We start from the raw sequence: 5,220 nt of genomic DNA, 5'->3' as shown, positions 1-5,220 counted from the left end.
GGCCGGTGCCACCTCGGAGCGGCCGCGTGCGCCCCGCTCCGGAGCGGCACCGAGGGGCTGTGCCCGGCAAACCGGCACGGATCCTGGCTTCCATTCCACGAGCGACGGCTTCATTCTCCAGTGCGGGTCCAGCCCCGTGGATTTCTGTGAGACATTTGACCGAAAATAAAATAAATTTTTAAAAAATATTCAAACAAAACAAAACCTAAGAGCTGTATTTTACATATCTCCTCCATGTTTGTGCCGTTTTCACTCGCATTTAATTGCAGGTAATGACTCGGGAAGTTGTTGCCTTCATGTAATGTGCAGTCCGGCCGTGTGCCGGGTTAAGCTCAGAGCCTCGGCCAGGACGATGTGGGAAGGATTTGTCCCTGCTCGGGGGAGATGCGCTGGCTGTGGTGGCAAATGGTCGAAGGGGGGGGGACCTGCTTTCACCTGGCGGCACCTCCTGCCCTGCGAACAGGAGGCGAGGCGAGGCAAGGATTGAAGCTTACACTGTTCTGCTTTACCTGAATACTTGATAACATTAAACATTTTGTGCTTTGCCACAGCACAAATGCAAACACAAATAAGAGAATTTCCTGCAGGATCATGTCGTCTCCTCACCTCCCATCGCTGCCCGATACCCTCTAGAAAGAGCCAGCACACAAACGGACTAGAAAAAAATGTATTTCGTGGTGGCATATGACAGGTATGGGTTTTGTCAGGAAAAGTGAAATATTTCGAGGCTATTTGTAATATAGTGGATTAATTTGGATTGCCCAGGGTAGAAACAAAAAGAAGACTGTCTCTAACCAAAAGCTGGGGGCTGGCTTTATTTGCCAATATCAATATTTGTGGAGAAGGGGGGCCGTGGATGAAATATTAGCAGCATATCGGTTAACCACTAAGTTCTTTTTTGTGTCCATCTAGCCGTTTCTGGTAAGAAGGGCAGAGAGTCTAAAGGCTCGGGGATAGATGCTCCTTAATGCAGGCTAGCGTTTCAAAAGATACAGGCAGCTCTCAGCAAATGACAAAATAAGGCTGAGACTGTACAGAGGCGGTGCTGAAAGACCGGAATAAAATTGCTCTGTGGTTTTCAGCATCGCTGAATTACACACTTTTAATCGCATCTAGCACACATCGCATTGGGGGAAAAAAATGCAAAAAAGAGCAAGGGTTCTTTCAAACGAGGTAGCCTTGAAAACCGGCAGTCCTTGTCAAAGCAGCTCAATGCATCCATTTGTTAGTACCTCCAACTTGAACAGGGATCTATTTCTTAGACCCTGCCCCTTCTGTCTCACACCTTCCTTTACCTTCGTGCTTAGAAACCACAATGTCGACCCATATTTCATGCCTTAGAAGAAATCAATTCATCTGAGATGACAAGGCAGTCCCCCCCACACGCACTCTCCAGGCCTCTCGATACATTCAGAGCCTCGGGTCGCTCCGGTAATGTAGCCCTTATATTTTCGGAATTGTCCCAGTAGCAATCAAACTGCCATCAGGGAAGACTGGGTAACTTGCAAAGGAAGGCTCTGCTTTTAGTTTGCTCTCTTGCAGAGGTGCGCTAAAGTTCAGTGCCCTACAGCCCAGCATTGTTTCGCGACGGGAGAGAAAAAGGGGCAATTTAGACAGAATTGTTCACTTAAAACTCTCTATCAGCTCCTTCGGGGGGACCGCCTGCTCCTTGGAAATATATTACAGGGGTAAGGGCGGGAGGAGAAGCAAATATTCACCCGTAACTGACTGCAAAACATGATAGCGAGCTTTTCCACTTCTGAATTTTTCTTGTAAGGCGTCTGTTTCTGTGATATGAAGAACGGTGTTTGTCTTTTGCCTTGCGAATATAATTTGCTGGAAAGCTTGGCAGAGGGGGAGGGGGCGAGGATTTGGCTTCTGAGGAGGCGCTCCGGCTGCAAGAGCCCGGCTCGGCCAAAGCTGCCAGAAGCTTTGTCCCCCGGTAAGGGCGGAGGGACAGCCGCCTCCTCCGGGGCTGCACACAGAGCAGCTCTGTGCTTGCCTTACCTAAAATCCCGAGTAGAAAGTCAGATCCCACTCTTAGTCGAAGTGCGGCGAGGGGGGAGTGGAGGGGAATAAATACGTATATTGGACCTGAGAAGCATCTTCAGGAGCAAGTATCTTCTTTCTAGTGGTGCAAAACTGCACCGGGCTTTGAGTCCCACGACCCAACTTTCAAATCCTTTCTAAACTTGATAAAGGGCTACAATAGCAGTCCGATGAAGCACAGATTAAATTAGTGTAGAATTTGTTTTTATAGCACATATGTAAGTAGGGTTCATTATAATTTGAACTAGATCAAGATAAGAGATTAATGCTTTTATAGAGCATCTCTGCAGAGATTTCCTATGGGGCTAAGATTAAATCAAAATCAACACACTAAATATTATCTCATTCCATTTTGTGTTTAAAAAAAATTGGTTTAGGAGTCACTACCTGTTGTAAGAAGAAAATTGTCGAGGTTTGTCCAGCCCTGACAGCAATCCTGCTTTCCTAACGGGGCAACTTTCCCATTCACCAAATTTCTTGCCTGCCCCCTGGGTATGCCTTTGAGGCACGTGGAATCTTCATTTTATCTGTGCAGGTGTCATACAGGAAATCTCCCAAACAGCTGAGGCACTGTCAAAGCGCCAAACTGCAGGAACCGTGAAATGGTTGCTGTCGTTACGTTCGGGCTGTTTTGTGGACTAGACCTGGAAATGTCTGAACCTCGAGCCTGGCTGGGAAAGCAGGAAAGGCTCCAGGCTCGGGCCCAGCCTAATGAGAGGTGACACCACTTTCTCTGTGCGAGGTGAGCGGAGCTCAGTAGGCTCGTCCGCTGCCCACGCAGAATTAACATTAAATTGCCGAGTAGAAGTGTAGTCGACTTGCTCCTACACTTTCACTGATCTCTGAAACTACAGATCCCAGGTTTCTGGTAAAGTCACTCCAAACAGTGTCAATTAAACATTTCCTCTCCGAACGGAAAATCTTAAAGTTATCCACGTACACCAGAACCGATTTGTGTTTGTTTGCTCAGGTGAACAAAACCTGCCTGTTAGGAAGAAAGTTCGTTAAAGGGGGCTTGGATCGGGACCTTTTGCAGCCTGGCTGCGGAAATCCGGAACACAGTCTTTATTTTCAGGGATCAAAATAGTGATGCTTCACATACATAAAGAAAAAAAAAAAAAACCAAACAAAAAAACAACAGTCCCCAAAACTCAGTTTATTTCAATGCTCATTGAGAGGCAATGCACTTCTTTTTGCTGGCAATAAGAATATTTCACATGATTCTTCTCACAAGCAGGATGTCTGGAAAATTATTTCTCAGCCAAGCTAGCGTTTGGATCTGTAATTTGTAATTTGCCACGTTCCACTGGGAGGGAGATATGGAGTGAGTCGCAGAGTGTTTTTTTACACCTTTTTTCGCCTCCGCAGGTCAGGTCAGTTCCCAGGACCGAGTGGCAGAGACCGAGAGTCTGGTTTCTCAGAGGTCTCTCTGGAGCCTGTGCCCATTTCATGCAGTAAAATCTCCGTGTCTGAAATTGAAATGAGCTCCTAGGTAAAGCCTCAGCAAAGAAAACAGAAGGCTTGTGGAAATACTGAACCATTCGAGCACCTGTTTTTCGAGATAGACATTTCTCTTCGTGTTTCACGCACCCGATCCCCGACCTGCGGCGGTTATTGGGGTGCTTGATCACATTCAAGACAATTTATTGCTTCCCTTCTTCCCCTATAACCATCCCTCAGACGCCCCTCACTGAAGGGCACTCCTCCCGCGGCAGCACCCAGCCCTTATCTTCATTGCTTCACCTTCCATTTACCAGACAACTGGAATGTTCGTATGTGGAAGGAATTGAATAGTACCCCCCAAATTCGTTTAGCCGAGTCTCAGGTAGCGTGAATTTCCTCCCCTTCAATCCTTAAATAAATTTCGTGTTGTAACTTTTCTGAAGGGAAGAGAAGTGTTGGTGTAAAACAGATTAAAAGATAAAAATCTTCCATCTGTCCTGACATCCATAGTTAAAACCCGGTATTAGAAATGGGGAGGAGGGACGGGAGAGGATGGGGATTCCTGGACATTTGAAGGGGAGATCATCGCCCGTATTGCTGCCGTTCTCACTTTATTTAAACAAATGCAAGGGTGTGAGGAGATCCCTCCAACACGCAGTAGCCCTGTTTCGGCTGGAAACTGCCATCCCGAGCAGCAGCGGCTGCGGACCCAGAAACGGAGCGTACGGGTCCGGCACCGCAGTCCCTCATTTCTCTTCCTAAATTCTTTGACTGTTCGGCAGCGAGACGTTTGAAATTTATGCGGGATCCTCTTTCCTACGCTTGGTCTGTAACTTCTGATCTCAGGAAGGGAAGGAATGTGAGGACGGCGGGGGTAAGGCAGCCAGCCGTCCCCGCAGGAGAGCCCAGCGGTACCGCGGAGCGTCCCGCGGTGTGCGCGCCCGGCTCGTCCCAATGGACAGGCTTCCCCCAAGGAGCTCCTATGCACTGCAGGGGCGAGCTCCTTCACACCACCTCTGGTCACGAAACGTCTCTCCATCACACATAACACCCTCTCACAGAAGGTTTAGGAGATACTCCATCTCTGGAAACACAGCGGCACATCTGCATGCAGCTCTTAATAACGGGGCTGCCTGGCGGAGGGAGTAGGTCCCTGAAGAAAGATGCTTTTCAAAGCTGTCTCACCTCAGCACAGAATTTTTTCCCTTTGCCGCCTTCTCCCCCGGGATCTGTCCAACCCCTCTCAAATGGTTTTAGCCCGCTGAAGTCAGCTTTCTGTTTTCAAGCTTTTAAGGAGAACGTGGCGCCAATTCTCCCCTAGGTTACATCTCTCCTTCCCTTTGAAGTCCTCTGGGTTGCACAGAGGTAAATGAGAGCAGAATTTGGTCCCTGGAGCTAACAGTGATGTGGAATCACTCTGATTTTTATTTATTTATTTATTATTTCCTGTTGAGGAAGGACGTATTTTAAGACCCGGTCATAGTTGCTATCGCGCTCTATATTTAATACTCAGATATTGTAAACGCATATACATAAATGTCGGCGCTAATCTCGGCGGGGAGTGCTTCGCAAAGACGGGGCTGTAAGGGAGAGGAGTCCCCGCTGGGGAGAAGAAGCTGCAGGAGGGTCGTGTTCTCTCAGCGGAGCAGGGGTGAAGAACACAGAGGACGCTGCAGCCCGTCCCCAGCTCGGTCCCCGGACGAGGCCGGCGCTTCCACGGCCCCGCGG

Source organism: Corvus brachyrhynchos, unplaced genomic scaffold (genome assembly GCF_000691975.1).
Source record: "Corvus brachyrhynchos isolate BGI_N302 unplaced genomic scaffold, ASM69197v1 scaffold9, whole genome shotgun sequence".
Lineage (NCBI taxonomy): Eukaryota > Metazoa > Chordata > Aves > Passeriformes > Corvidae > Corvus > Corvus brachyrhynchos.
Note: the sequence above shows the minus strand (reverse complement) of the source record.